Raw genomic sequence first — 16,017 nt, forward strand, 5'->3', positions numbered from 1 at the left:
GAGGCTCAAAAAATGTTAGTAACTTGGCTAAGGTCTCGTGGCCAGCGAATGGTGGAGCTGGGATTTAAACCCAAATGACCTCATGGCCGAGCCTTGGGATTTTAACCACAATGCTGCCAGCAAAGTGACATGGATGGTGCCAGTTATTATTATTGTTGTCATTATCATCATATTAACTCGGTTTTTGCCCCTGGAATGTCATGGACAACTAACTTATCCTTTCGAATGGTGATGAAATTGTTTCTTGCTTCATCCTGAAAGCACTGGTCCTGCACATTTGAGGAAAGCTGAAACAGATCCTGTCCTGTTTTGTTTTCCCCATGCACCGAGGGAAGGCGGCAGCCACACAGCTGAAAGAAAGAAGGTAGGCCCACAGGGAAACTTCTAACCTGATGGCCTCTGACCGCGGCCCTCTTAGCCCAAGACAGAGGGGTGAGCAGAGGCAGTCCAGGCCTTCCTTTAAAAAAAAAGTCACCACTGACGTGGCAGCATCATTTGGGCAAACGCCTGATATTGCTTTACACTTATGGTTGCATTACATGTCTGCAAGGAAAGCCGCCTTATTGTCTTTGAAGTTATCTTTCTTTGCTTTTCGTACAAATCCACTCTCATAAGTCTGGAGCTATCTGGGGGAACACTACATCACTGGGAACAGCAGAGTGGTAGTTAGCTAAATGTTATAGAGGAATGAGGTAAAGTAAACCCTGAGATTATGTGATAAAAGGCAGACTAAAAGGGTATATCAGAGTAACTGAAAGATAAATAACACTTAAGAAGTCTACATCCATGTAAATGGAATAAAATAATAATAACCAGTATGTTCAAATACACAAGGTAAAGTAGATTAGGAATCAAAAGGGCTGAAAACGTAAATGGTAGTAATTACAGCAATACTGTGGTAAACTAAAATATTAAAAGTGAAATGATGAAATAAGGGAATACTAACTATAGGGGGCAGTCCAAAATTAATAATCCCATGCAGGGGCAGAGGCAGACCTTGGGGCAGAGGCAGTGGACATTTGTTAAGCATTTCTGTGGGGCAGGTGTTCTGTGTGTATTTTATCACTTAATTCTTGCAACAGTCCTATGAAGTAAGTACAGATATTATCTCCATTTCATGGGTGAAGACAACTAAGAGTTGGAGGCGAGAAAGGAAACTATTCAGATCCCACGGAATTTAGGTAGCCAAGTTGGGGTTGGAATCCAGCCGATGTGCAATGTACTTCCTGGGGCGATGTCCCTTTAAGACTGGCGTTTGCCGGAGGAGTCCCATGGGAACTGACATCTGTAGGGCAGCCAGTCCTCAGGCTCTCCCTTAGGGCTTATGCCCTCATGTCCTCTGGGTCCCTTAGGTCTCTCTCTGCTGTTCTCAAAGGAGATTCTATAGCTGCCCCGGTTGTTCTCAATGTCCTACTGAGTCATGGTGGTTCCTTCACATGGTTCTCCCCCTAGGATCTCCAGAAAGCTTGCCCAGCCTCATGCAGTATGCCCTCTGCACTTCTTTTCCAAACTCTGAGAACAGATAAGGTGCATGGGCTTCAAAAAAAAAGGCCAAATAAAGAGGATGTATATGACCAGGTGGCAGGGCAGTTCAGGTCTAACGCAGGTGTCATTCATGAACTTGTCAGGCATGTTTGCTTGTGTTCCTAATACTTGCTCAGTACCATGGAGATGTTGAAGATTGGGGACCTAAAGAAACATAAAAAGATGAGATTATGATCCGAAAGGTAAAACAGACTAAAAAGTAGGCTAGTAATGCTGGAAATGCACATGTCCATGCCCCACCCAAATGCCACTTCATCTACCAAGCTTGCCTTGATATCTGCCATCTCTAAATCAAAAATTTTCACTTGCTTCTTGATAATCCCATAGAACTTCCTTTATGTCGCTCTCATGGCTGTTATTTTCCCCTTGCTTTCTAGTAACACACCCCTGTCTTCCTTCAGAGCATAGTGGGCTCCTTGAGGCAGGAACCTCGATTTACTTGTTTTGTTGCCTGTGAGCACAGTGTTTAGTACACATGCTATCAAATTTGTTAGGCTGGGCAATGCTGGGATGGCTGGAGGAATATCCAGTAAAGGGAAGAAATAGAAGAAACACCCTCCAAGGAAGGGAGGCAATAGCACTGTGGCTGAGCAGGCAGGCTCTGGAATCAGGTAGACCCAAGTTCAAATTCGGGTTACTTCCAGCTTTGTGACCATGAGGAGCCTCTCTCAAGCTTGGATTTCCTCAACTGTAAGGTGGACGACTGTCAAGTAACACTGACTTCACTGGACTGAATGAGATGACCCATGTGCTGGCATATGGCAAGTCCCCAACAGCTGTTAGGGGCTATTCTTGCCCTTGGTGCTGGCCAGAGGAAGGACCCACCAAGCAGCCCTTAGAAAGGGGAGGCAGGAGAAGAAAGGGGGTGGGGAGGTTTTCCCACAGGGAGGCACCTGATGCTGAACAAAACCTTGTGTGTGGTGCCACCGGCTGTCACCTCTTGTTTAGGTTCGACTGGGGGACTGTTTCCACTAGTTCAGCCAAACTGGCAATGGGTTTTGAAGGGTTTGGAGTGCAGTGGAAATGCTTCGGTCCTGAGCTCAGGATGCAGGACATAGAAGGGACACAGAAGGGACCTGTCCCCCTGATCCAACACAGCACTTGATCCCTGCGTCTGCTTCTCATAGTTTATAGCCCCCATGGATGGTGTTGGCTGTACTTCCATCTGTTTTGGTGACTAGGAGCCCTTGGGGGGGATGCCCATTTGTCACCTTCATTTCTATGTTCCCAGCCCTCATCCTATGCACTGTGCCTCACCCTAAGAGGCTTTCAAAGTGCTAGTTGAAGAAATGGATTTGTGTCCTAGTTATGGACCTCACCTCCACCAGACGTGCAAGGATTACCCTGATTTTGCAAGGAGGAACAACTACTCAGGGAAACTGAGGTGCACTTCTAAGTCAGAGTTCTCTCCACTTCCTCAGTCTGCAGTGAGACACATGTATCTTCAGCTGTGAGAAGTGGCTTAGTCTACTAGAGCTGTAAATGAGAATTTTGTCTTTTATTTTAATTCCTGCTCTAGTTCTAGCCAAGAACCTTCCTTAGGCTGAGGTGAGGGGAAAACTGAGCTCCTGACACTGCCTCTTAGTCTTAGGCAGCTGTGGAGTGCCCCTCCCTGATGATATCTTGTCAGCTGTTTGCAAAACAGTCAGGGAGGAGGTGAAGCCCTGAGCCAGGCAGCCTGGCTGTCTCTTTAAATGCCGGGGTCTGTGTAAGAGAGGGAGGGGCCGGCTCTGGAGTGCGTGAAATTCCTGGGCTCCTCCGGCAGTCTCAGGCTCCGAGCTCAGCCCTACACATCTCCTCTTGCATGCAACTCACTGAGAGGGAGAGGCGAGCGTGTCCTACCCTCTCGCAGCCGCCAGCATCTCGAGCCACCGAGGACCTGCTTTTTGCACCTCCAAACCCCCCTCCCTTCTTCCCTGCCACTCCCTCCCAGAGAAAGAGAGAAAGAAAAAAAAGAAAAGGAGAAAGATTCTGGAATTTGAATCTTCCCAAAGAGAAAACATACCCAGCAAACTCAGTTGATTAAACATCAAACAAACAAACAGCTCCCAAATCATCTGTTCAACTGGAAAGGTAAGATTTGCGGGGAGAGGAAGGCAGGCAGGATGTGAAACAACTCAAGGTTCTTGTTCATTCTGGAAGGCGACTGCTCCTGAGAGGATAGAACTTTTCAGTTGGGAGCTACCAACCTAGATTTTTTTCCCCGAATGTTGGGTCGGGAGCCTTGGCTGACCATGGGAATGGCTTTCAACTGCCTTTCTTTTCCTTTGGTTTCTCCTGGAAGTTGGGTCCTTTTGCTCCAGATGTTCAAAAAGTCAGAGAATGTTTTAGATTTTTTTTTTTTTTACCCTTTTCAGAGTATTTCTCCTATTTCCTTGGATTGTTAGTCTGAAAGGATGTGTGCCCATCACTTCACTTTGGGCACGTACTTTTTTTTTTTTTTGATTTTTAAGCTACTTTTCTCCTCTTTTTTTTTTCTCCCCCCTGGGGAAAGAGCTGATTCAAATGAGAAAGAGAAGAAGGGACACAGGCTTATAAGAAGACAAAATTGAATTGAGACAGGGATTTCCCTGGCTGTTGGGGAATTAAGTGTGTGAGTGTGTTTGAGTGTGATTTTTTTGCGGGGGGAGGAGGGAGTGTGAGGAGGTGGTTCTTGAGCCTGAAGGTTCAGGTTGGACTCCCACTCTCTTGTGAAGGTGGGCATACTCGGAGGAGGTGAAAAGGGAGTGTGTGAGTGTGTGTGTGCGTGCGCGTGTGCGCTCCTGTTTGGATCGGTTACAAGGGAATCTTCCTCCTCTGCCTTCCATTTGTTTATATTAATGATTTAGTAGCAGGCTTGCCTGAAAACTTCCACTCTGTGTAAGCACTGTGGGTTTTGCAAGCTCTCAGTGACCTTAGAGGCTGGTTCGATGTCTTTTTTTTTTTTTTCAAGGCATTGTGTTGTACCCGGAGTTTCAGCTCTTTCCCTCTTTTTTTTTAACCCACAAAACTTAACTGCTTTAGAAACATCTTCCTGATAACAAGGGAAAAAATTTATTCCCCCCCATCTCTTCCCAAGCCAGTGATGTAATACCAGCCTATGGGCTGGGCTGCTTTGCAGGTGACTTATCCTGTGATTACTTGTTAAAAAAAATAAATTTCTCCTTTCCTCCATTAAATGCCTTCCTCTTTTGATTTGAATGTAGAAATATTGTCATGCAGTGAGAAAATTATATTTTTACTATTATCTGGGTTTCGGTAAAGTAGAATTTCTCTCCTTTTTTAAAAATTATTTTAATGCAAAGGTCAAAGATCATCCAGAGCTAGCCTAGGATGGAGCAAGACACAGTCTGACCAAATAGGAGAACTGTGAGTGCAGGAGCTGTCATCTCCCGCTTCCTCCGGCCATCCCCGCTTGGGGAGATAGTTTTATTTTACCACCACTATCTACCCCAACGTTCTTATTTTATTTCCCTGCCCTGGGTCTTATGCATGGCCCTGGGAGGGAGAGGGACACTCCTCGTCATACCTAGAAGACGGTGTACTTTCGGGGGTCAGATGACCGTTTGCCTTTGTGATGAAGGTTCCAATGGAAATTTGAACTCCCAGCGCGCCTGGGTGACTCCATACCCAGGATAGTCTATCAGGGGGCACCTGGAGGTTAGGTCTGGGGAGCCCGAAGAACTAGCCCTTTATGAATTTGCTGTTCTGGGTAGAGCTTCCCTTCATCGTTCAAGGGCTTCTGCATCGCCTTTCAAGTTAAAATGGTCCCGCTGGTTATGATGGGCAAGTTTACCTAAGGGCTACTGGGTACGTGGCGGAAGGATGGAGGGGAGAGAGACATAGCGAGGCTGGTATTTTCTTTTTTTTAATCTTCTGGCTTAATCTGCCTAAGTCACATTGGGGCAAACGACATTTCAGATGGGTGCTGGTTGTGCAGACACATTCCTATTGTTAGCATTTTTTGTTGTTGTGTTGGGGAGTGGAGAGTAAGGGCTCTTGGCCCATTTTCTGCAGCCCGGGGTTCATCCTGTGAGCCAGTCTTCCTTCTGGAAGAGGGGAAAAAGGCTGGATGCTGGAAGTTCGCTATTAAAGTGAGCAACAGGGCTGGGTTAATTTTTTTTTTTTTTTTTTTAAACAACCGGACTGTGCGAATGCCCTTTTCTGGAGCTTTCTGGCCCTTTCTAGTGAATAATAATTTTTTTTTAAAAAATTGCTTCTTAAGACGAAGGGACCAGAAATCAAAGGGATTCTAAATTTTGAGAGACAACTACGTCTTTGCTGCTCCGGTAGCTCCCTATTATTAATTATTGGGGTTCGACGGGGGTCTGGCCCCCTTTTCTGTTGATTTCTTTTTAACGCTGTGTTTTACTGAATATGTTGATGATTTGCTGCTTATATAAGGGAAAGGATGTATCGAGGTGGGTTGATGCTTGGGGTTTTGAGATCGACTACTGAGATTGGGTGGCGGTTGGTGTGTTTGTCGATATGCGTGGTAGGAAGGTCTTTTCTTTTGGGTGGTGGGGGACAAGGGGATGGTTGGAAATTGTAGATGAGATGCTACGGCGAATGGGGACAGGAGGGGAGACGGAGGTGAGGTTGGAAGTCACCGGTTTGCAGAATTTTTGCCTTGCATCCCCCTTTCTCTCGCTCCTTGGGAAAAAAAAAAATCCATTATCTCTAAAAACACATTATTCTTCAATTGGCCTTTTAGAGAAAAAAAGAGAGGGAGGGGAGGGGTTAATTTGGTGAGGGGGCTTGGTTGTAATTAGCCCACTGCTGCAAAACTGAGATACAGAAATCCATCGGCACCAGCTTTAGGGGCACAGAGAGGCAGCGGAGAGATGGGGGACGGGGTTGTCAGCCTTGGATGAACAGCGGAGCAGTGGGGTTGGCGTTCGGATATTGTGTGTGTTTGTGTCTCTGTGTGCGTGCAATTTTTTCCACCCCACCACCGATTTCCCCCTCCGTCCTCCCCCAATCCTGCCATGCTCTTGCCTTCTATTTCCACACACTCTTCTTCCCTACCCCTCCCCCCGCCCCCTTTCCTCTAGCCCTTTCCATCCTGAAGAGAAAATTCTGATTCCGATGGCTCTACGGCTCTTTTTTCTGTTTTCTCTCTCTCTCTCTCTCTCTCTCTCTTTTTTTGCAACACAACGGTGGTGTGATGGCCTTTCCTACATGCCACACGGATGCAGCCTTCTGATAGGAGGGCTAAGTCGGCACATCTACACACACACTTGCACACGCTCTTGCACACACACACACACTCTCTCACATGGACACAGGCGACCGAGGGCTTGATTTCATTTGGTTTCATTCCCCTTTATGGCTCTCCCCACCCCTGCCTCCACCATGGCTCCTGTCCGCCCATCTTCATACGGGGAATGCAGTACCATTATCCACATCTTCTCCCCACACCGCTCTCGTCTTTCTTTTCGCCATTATTCTTTCCCGAAAGCTGTGGTGTGTCGCAGTTCATGGGATTAGCATGTTGTAGAGTCTTTGGGGGAGGGGACCTCATGAGAAAGGGATTGGGGTGGGGGTAGATGACATTAATGATTTTGGCCAAATAAGCACCCGGTGATAATGATCCAATTTAACCATCCGTGTAATATATGTTTGCGGCACATCAGAGGAAGTTTACCCAGGGAAAGCAGAGTCTGGACTGGGTTACCTCTGGGGAGATTTGATGCCTGGACTGTAGAGACACAGACCGCCTGCCCCCTCCCCCCGCCTGGTCCCCCACACCCACACATATGTACGCTCTCTCACACACACCACCACATACGGCTCTGCTCAGTGGGCTGTGTCAAGCCAGAGGGCACTGCACATTATCCCAGAGTTGTCGTGGTTCGTCGGGAGGATGGAGTGATGTCTTTGTCCTATGCAGCTCTCGCTCTACAGACGTCGTCTGGTCTTGAAATTCATGGTGGCCTTTGTGTTGCCTTTCGGGTGGGGGCGGGAGGGATGTTTGTGTTGGTCCAGCGCCGGTGTGCCTCCAGTTGGACAACATGGGATTGTCAACACTGTGCGTGCGGTTCAAGCAGGAGGCTGCCTGCCGGTGTGTGCTGCGTGAGTGTGTTTGTCGGACGCATACGTGCAGGTGGCTCTGGAGGGGTGTGGGGGTAACAGGGAAGAGAAGCTTACCTTCCTGGAGCGGGGAGGAAGGTAAAAAGCGGAGCTGTTCGGTGGGGGCTTGAGAGGGCAGCGGAGTTTTCAGGGTAGTTGAAAAGAGGGTGGAGGGAGAGAAACTGCTCCAGTCCCCAGCGGGAAGCCTGTGTGAGATCCCAATGGCCCCCAGGAAGCCCGTGGGCGAGTGTGTTCAGGGATGACTGTGGGCGGATGCAGACTGAAGGTGGGCGAGATTGAGGGCTTTCCCCGCCACCTTGGGAGCCCTAGGCTGAGCATGGGAGGATGGTCCTGCTCTTCACAGCCTCAGCCACCCTGGGGCATCTCAGCCTTGTTGGAGGCTGCAGCCCCAAGGAGCTGCAGTCGCCCTGGGCCAGGATGGCAGCCTGAGTCCCAGCGCTCTCCTGGGCTCTGGCAGCCTTAACTACCGGACGCCATTTCCCTTCTCCTTTGGCTAAAGGTGTGTCCGTCTTTATTAGCAATTATATGTAAAACTGGAAAACATTTTCTTGAAAGGAAAAAAAAGAATCCTCAGCAAGATGCTGATTGTCCTACGTTTCTGACGTTCCCTCTCCCTTCCTGGGGCTGACCTTGAGGAGTTAGGGAGAAAGGGTTACGTCATTGCCAGAGGAAGGGGAGAAATGGGGAGTAGGCTGCCTCAGGAATGAATTAGGGTGCCAAACGCAGAGATGAGAATGCTCTTGGAATCCCCCGGCACGTTTTCCTTACGTGACCCTCATGTATGGAAGGGAGACTTGCAGAAGTAGAAGCGCCCCTTCCGAAGCTCACCGTGAGAAATGCGTGGGCCGGCCTGGTGCATCCGTTCCGCTGTGCCAGGCCCTGGCTCCCCCAGGCACGCCCAGGCACGCTCTTGCTGGGGGAATAATGGACGAACTGCAGTTCTGACCCTTGAAGCCAGCCCTGGCTGCTCTGCAGATAACCCAGCACAGTGGTGTGGCTGGGCCAGCCACAGGTGGCAGTACTGGGTTCTGGCAGAAATAGCTACGTGTGGGGTCTGCTCCTGGCCCCTTCCGGTAGATCTCTGCTTAAGTGATAGCATCTCCGAAAGGCTTCCCCTGGCTGCCTTTCTAAAATAGCCTTCTCACCCCAACCCCCAGCCACTTTCCAGCCTATTGCCCCGCCTTTAATTTTAATCAGCTAATCACTACTCGATACCATGTTATATGTTGGAGGGCTAAAGTGATCTCCGATGTCTCCCACTCTAGACTGCACACACTTGCAAAGATTTGAGGAAAGAACCATATGGGTTTGGTGTTCGGGTTCAATTTTCTTCTCTAGCACCTTGGGGCCTGACTTTTGGGAAAGCTGAACTTTGCCTCGGGCAGTCTTAGCCTTGTCTGAAAGTTACACATCTGCCGGAGGAATTGCAAAGTGCTAAACTTTCTGAGTTTAATAGAAATGTCTTCTCCAAGCCTGGTCACAGTGACTCTTCCTCCTTCACAATCCCTATAATATTAGTCGTCATCATCGTCGTCATCATCATCATCATCATAGTCGTAGTAGTAATAGTAGTAACAAAGCTACCATTCTGAGGTGCTTAATCTATACCAAGTTCTGTACCAAGTGTTTTTTTAAATTTTTATTTAACATCTCATTTAATTCTCCAAACTACACAATGCACTGTATTATTAATACTTGACAGAGGAGGAGACTGAGACTTGGACTTACATAAAGTAACTAGCAAAATGGCAGGTCAAGGATTTGGATCCAGATCTGTCTCATTCCAAAACCCAAGTTCATGATTCTTACATTATACCGTTCGAGGTAAAGAGAGATGAACCACCATCTCATTCAGGGCCGTCGAATACAGATGAGAAAACTGAGGCCTAGACAGATTACACGTCTCATCCGGAGTCATTGCCAAGTCTGATCTAGAGACAAAGTTGGAATCCAGGTTTCCTGGCTGCCCAGGTCGTACTCTTTCCACACCATCATGCTGCCTACGGGATGTGCGCCCTCCCTCAAACTACTGTGCTGGTGGCTGCCTCATGCCCCCTCTCAGTTCTCCTTCTTCCTCCATCAGAGAGGAGAGGAGTCTCAGTGAGGATGGTGGGAGTATGTCTGCCTCTAAGGAGGGCAGGTTCTACGTTTACAGATCTGGAGAGAGACTGGAGGGAGACTGGTTGGTGGTACTCCAAGGTCACTGGGGTCACTGAGTGCTGGTCAGGCCACGCTCTGACTGTGCTAGAGGACGAGACCCCATGGGGAATCCAGGTTCTCAATCCCATGTGGCCCTGCCTATCAAGGTTACTCTCAGATGTAGCAGGGGCTCCAGAGGTCCACGTACCTGGTGTCTGGATCTGATGACCTGGGAGCTTTGTGTGAATCTCCCAGACTGGCTTAGCCCTTGTTTCTCAAGAAAGGGAGGCTTGGGCCCAGACGCTAGCCTCGATGTGTTTCACTGTGTTTCCAGAGGGTGGGTGAGGAGCATGATGTCATGAAATGTGGGTGAAGGGTCCCTACCAGTTCTTCTGCTCCACCCCTAGGGTTTACCTTGACCTTGAATCAGGGAGGAGTTAGATGTCCTAGCCAAGTGTGGTGTGTGTGTGTGTGTGTGTGTGTGTGTGTGTGTGTGTGTGTGCGCGAGCGCGCGCGCACGTGCGTGTGTGTGTTTTGTGGGGGGTTAACGTGGTAGGGGAAGGGGGGCAGAGTGGATTCTGAGAACTGGGGGGGGGGCGTGGCGTGAAGCCATTTCTGTGTGACCTTGAGATGGAGTGACCAGATGCCCTGATTTGTAGAGACAGTTCCCATTTAGGTCTTTGTCCTAGTGTAATTATTAACTCTCAGAAGTGTCCTGGTTTGGATGATAAAATATATGGTCATCCTTCTTTGAGATGACATCACCCACTTTCTGTTAATGGGATGGAGAGAGGAAATGGGCATGTCAGAGAGGGAAATCCAGTTTCAAGGCAAGAAGGTGGCTGCGAGTAGAGCCTTTCTCCAGAGATACTTCCACTTGTGCTCTATTTAAAATATTAAGATCTGAATCTTCTGACTAGTCCTACTACCAAATCACTACTGCTACTAACCTAACTACTCTTGCTATAACTGCTTCTACTAGCCAACATATGAGTCCTGACTATGTGCCAGATACTATGCTAAGCACTTGACATGCTTTATCTCACTTAATCTTCCCACAGCTCTATGAGGTAGGTACTATTATTATCTCTGTACTACGAAAAAGGAACTAAGGCCCAAAGAGGATAAATAACATGTCCAAGGTCACACAGGTAGGAAGTGGCAAGGTCATGATTCTCACCCAGTGGTCCTGGCTCCAAAGCCTCTGGTCTCAACCCTTGTGTCACACCACCTCTGTGGGCCAGTCTTCCGGTCCCCTAAGTCTGGAAACTTGATTCTGAGAGCTGACCCACTTGCTGAGCAGTCTGGCTTACAACTCTGAGACCTGCTGAAGGTGTTTCTGCCAGTCAGCGGTGTGCTAGGCATAGGGAGAGGAAGCTGCTGGCCCAGCAGTGGTGCTGCTGATTGTCTTTTTGATGGCACTTTGGACACTCTGTTTCCCATGGTGTCTCAGGTACTGAATTCTCTGTCTCAGGTACATTGTCAGAGGAGTAGTTTAGGTTGTTTGGAATGGTGGTGGATTGGCAGAAGGCAGGGAACTTGCAAACTATCTATCTCTATTTTTTTCTATGGCCCTGATCCCTGATAAGCCCATGTTCCCCATGGCCCTTGCAAGAGGGCCTGGCCCTCAGTGGGAGATTTGGTGAAAGGATGGTCATCTAGCACCTGCTGTTAGCAGAGCATAGTGTTCTGCTCTATTTCCTTTAGATGGCTACTGTCCTCATGTGTCTGAGGAGGAAACCAGGGGTCAGTGGGGTTAGATAGCTTCCATAAGATTACACAATGAGAAGTAGCAGACCCTGGATTCAAGTTCAGGTCTGACTCCAGAATTGACGCTGTTTCTGAGACCTTGCACTGCCCTTTACCCCGAACCCTGGAGAAGAGGGTGTAGGAGCTGGAGCATCTAAAATGAGGAGAAGAAATTCTCCAGGGGGAGGTCTTCAGGTCAGCTCCTGAGGTCTGAGGGCTGGAGAGGGCTCTCTGGGGCTCATCATCCTGGTCAGTCACCTGTGGGCTTTCTCCCCTCCTCCAGCCAGGGCAGGACAGCTGCTGCCCCTTCAGTTGAATGAGTGTTGCTTCCGATCTGGAGGAAAGAGGGAGATGGGACCATCCACAGCCTCACAGATGGAGGCTGGGGTGTTCAGAATAAGGTACTTCTTTCCCCTGTGGAGAAGTGATATATGGGCTGACACCAAATTCCTCCTCCTTCCCCATGTGTCTATGTCATAGGGTCAAGAGTAAGAAGGGTTGGGTGGTCTCTTTGCCTAGAGACAGGGAGAAAAGAAACACAGAGGGAAGAAGCCAGGATCCCCCTGGCAGAGGACTCTAGGGAGAAAGGGGAAACTTTTTCTTGGTTGAGAGGCAGGAAAAAGAAGAGCATTTTACTGACTGAAGGGGTGGTCTGCGGCCCCCAAGCTGAGCTGCATTAGCTTCATTGCAGTCCCATTGAAGACTGTGTTTATTTTTCCAATAATGTGTTAATTAAACATCGATTTCTGGGTGGAGGAAAGGGAATTGGATTGCCAGAGCTAAATGGAGTGAGGAGGATGGGGAGCTGGTGAGAGGGGCCCCAAGCTGGAGTCAGCAATCTTCAGCATCACCCAGGAGGGACACTGGGGAGGCGGGGCTGCTGCATCCCCTGGCTCCACATTTGGAATTGCTCGTCCCCCATGAGCCTTCAGGATTCATCTTTTCTACCCCTTGGCTGCCACAGAGGATGGAGAGGGTTCTTTGTTGAACCTCAGTTCAAGGGAGAGAAACATCTTTGGTTTATGGAGTGACCCTGGGCTCGTATTGGCAATCTATATAAATTAGCTCATTGGTTCTTTAGATGAATGTGGGGTAGTACTTTTATACCTTCACTTTGGAGGTGCGAAAACTGAGGCTCAGAGAAGTTAACTTGCAAGTTCATGAGCAAAGAGCTGGACAAACTAGACAAGAAAGGGGGCCCTAGAGGAGCAGGAAATATCCAAGATTGGCAGAACAGCTGCCAAGGGTCCAAGCCCCTCTAAAGGAAGAGAAGAATGAAGCATTTAATAAGCAACCAAAAGAACCATTGAGATTTTATCGTTGGCTAAGATTGACTGAGGTTTTCCTATGTGCCAGCAGCCGTGTTCAGTGCTTTGTACATAAAGTCGTGAGGATGCAGTGAACAAGTGTTAGGTAATGTTATTCCCATTTTACAGATGAGGAAATTGGGGCTTGAGGAGGTTAACTAACTTGCCTGAGGTTGCAGCATTGGTAAATGGTGGAGCTGGATTAAAACGTCAGTGACGAAAACTTCAGGACCTCTTTTACAGCTGTGTTCTGTTTTCTTACACACACTGAGGACACGGATGCCTGCTCGGCAAGGCACCTATAACTTCTAGGAGATAAAGACTTGGGGCTTTTAGGAGGGATCCTCTGATGAGATCCTGTGCCCCAGCAATCCCAGTGTCTTGCAATGTGAACCCCACTGTTCCTTTCCCTCGGAGCCTGCGGCAGCCCAGCCCCAGCCTCTGATTGGGCGAAGGCTATTCTGGGGTGCTCGTAGTGGTTGGAGTATGCACTGGCAAGCTGGAAGCTGGGTGATGAGGGGAAGGTAGAGCAGGAGTTCTCAAACTTTACTGCATATTAGAATCACCATATTGAAATCCCAAACTGATGCCGTACTTTATACCAATTAAATCAGAATCTTTAGGGCTAAGACCCAGCATCAATATATTTTAAAGGTCTCCAGGTGATTTTATCAGGCTTGCAAATGAGTGGTTTAGAAGAACCTCTGCTGGAAAGCAGGTGTCTGCAGGCTGGACCAGCTTCTGATTCCAGAGTCAGGTTAGAAGTGCAGAGGTGATTGGTTATATGCGCCCAGTCTCCAGCAGGGCAATGCTTATATTGATCTGTTTTCTTCTCAATAGTATAGCAGCTTTCAGGCTTTGGTATGCATCAAAACATCTAGGGAATTTTTACAAAATGCATATCCTCAGGCCCCTCTGTGTATCTGATTCATGAGTTCTGGGGTGGGGCCTGCATTGCAAGCAAGCACTCTCTGTGGCCATGTGAGGTCATGCTCTCCAGGGCCAGCCCCAGAGACTCCTTTGTAGCATGCCCATACATGTGAAGGCTTCTCTCTTTATAGACATGAAAAGGTGAGGACAGAGACTGCTGTGGTCACCTGTTGCTCCGTGAGGTTTGGCCTCCTTTGCTGAGGACTGACTGCCCACTGCTGACACAGGACAGCCTGTCTGCTGGCCTGGGTCCCTGCTGCAGAACCTTCTCTAATGCCTCGTGTGTAGGCAGCCCTGAGGAAGGGGAGCATGATCCCAACCTGGAAATTCACCAGGCTCCCGTCTCAGGTTTAAAAAAATCAGAGTAACTCTCTGCACAACCTGAGTGTTCAGAAGCCTGTCAGCAGCAAGCATCCTGGGTCTTCCCTGGGGATCAGTGAAACAGCTTCTCTGGCGCTCGTTTTAAACTTTTCTTCCAAAGCTGTCAAAAAACAGAATAGTCAGAGACTCTCAGAGCTGGAAGGGACGTTGGTGGTCATCCATGCCAATGCTAATACTCTATTCTTTTACTCATGCATTTATTCATCCAACAGATATTTATTAAACACCTACTGTATCCAGGCACAGTACTGGGTGCTGGCAATACAGCCACAGAGCGACAAGTGGTTTATCCCTCATGGAATTTAAGCTTGGGGGGGAAGGGCCAATATTAAACAACACAAGTAATTATATAATTACAAAGTATGGTGAACACTCTGAAGGAAAAGTACTGGGGGCTCTGGGAATTATGGGGATCTAATTTAGAATGATGAAGCCAGGGGCAAAATGATAACTTAAATCTATCAAGTCCTCATTCTTTGCAAGCCCTATGGTAAGTAAGGGACTCACATGTATCACCTCACCCTCACAGTGAGCCTTGGAGGGGTGCTGTTATTATTGTGGCCTTGTGACAGATGAGGAAACTGAGGCATGGGGCGGTGCCCAGGGAAGGACTAAAACTGAGCTCCCACTGACCCTCCTACCCCCTCTAACTTCCCACCTCCGAGTGGGATGGTGGTCTGGAAGAACTGGTATTTCTTCCGAGAGCTGAAGGATGAGACGAGGGTGAGGAAAAACCAGAGAAGAGAATGCTGATAATCCTGGCTACGCAAGGAACTCTTAGATGTCAGGTGCTGTGTGAGGCACTTTACCGAAATGATCTCACTGAATCTCCACAGCAACTAGGAAAAGAAGGAATTCTTACCCGCCTTTTCAAGGTGAGGGCACTGAGGCTTTGAGAGGTTAAGTTCATAGACACTGGACCCCTCTGAATTTTGCCCTGTCTGGACTGCTTGGACCTCACCTGTTGGGTAGTGCTAATCACAAAGAGTGGGAGGAAAGGAATTCCCCCAGAGCCCACGGGCCTGCTTGTTCTTGGCCAGGGAGAACCCAAAGGAAGTAGGGAACAAAGGCCCTGTTTGGGGCATGGCTGCCCCTTTGTGCTGTGACTGTGAAGGGTCTCTGGTAAGAGCCCTGGGCCAGCCTTCTGCTAGGTCTGCTGGCTCAGGAGCCAATAGCAAATGTTTGCCCTTTCCCTCACCTCTCTCCCCCACCTTTCATCCCCACCTGTTGCCAGTTAGTGAGATGCTTGTCACTTGCAGTTCCATCTCTCCTCTTCTGTCTGGTGTCTTCCTGAACACCCTCTCTGTGTGTTAGCCCGAGGTTGCCTCTGTCCTGAGTTGTGTAGTGCCTCTGCCCATCTTGAGCTGATCTGCACTGAGCCGATGTGAGGCGAGGTGGTATGAAGGATGGGGACTTGGGTCATGGACTTGGTCTAGAGCCACGAGGAGATGCAGGAAGATGTGGGAGGAGAAAGGAGATGTGTTAATGGGGCACTGATAAAATATTAAATTCCTGAAAAGTTTGCCAAGACATGGGAGCTCATTTCTTCAGCCTCCTTTCCTTGACCTTCAGGTGAAAGAATCCGTGCATGTAGACAGGTGCCCCACGAGACAGAAGCTTTTCCATTCCCTCCCTGCATTCTCTTCCTGGGTTGATGAGATGGTTGTAGCAAGGCGGATGCCGGAAGTGGACAGACTAGCTTTCGGTCTGATTTTCTCTAGGTCTTGGCATAATGGGGGCTGCCTCAGTACTGGACTTTGATACTGATGATACTAACACTTGAAGGCAGTTGCTTGACCCCCTAGGTTCCTGGAATCAAGACAGAAAAGGGAAGGTGGGGAAGCTTTCTCTGAGAAGGGGTGGGATTTGTGGGAGGTCATAAGGTTGGCTTGTG

Source organism: Pteropus vampyrus, unplaced genomic scaffold (assembly GCF_000151845.1).
Source record: "Pteropus vampyrus isolate Shadow unplaced genomic scaffold, Pvam_2.0 Scaffold32, whole genome shotgun sequence".
NCBI lineage: Eukaryota > Metazoa > Chordata > Mammalia > Chiroptera > Pteropodidae > Pteropus > Pteropus vampyrus.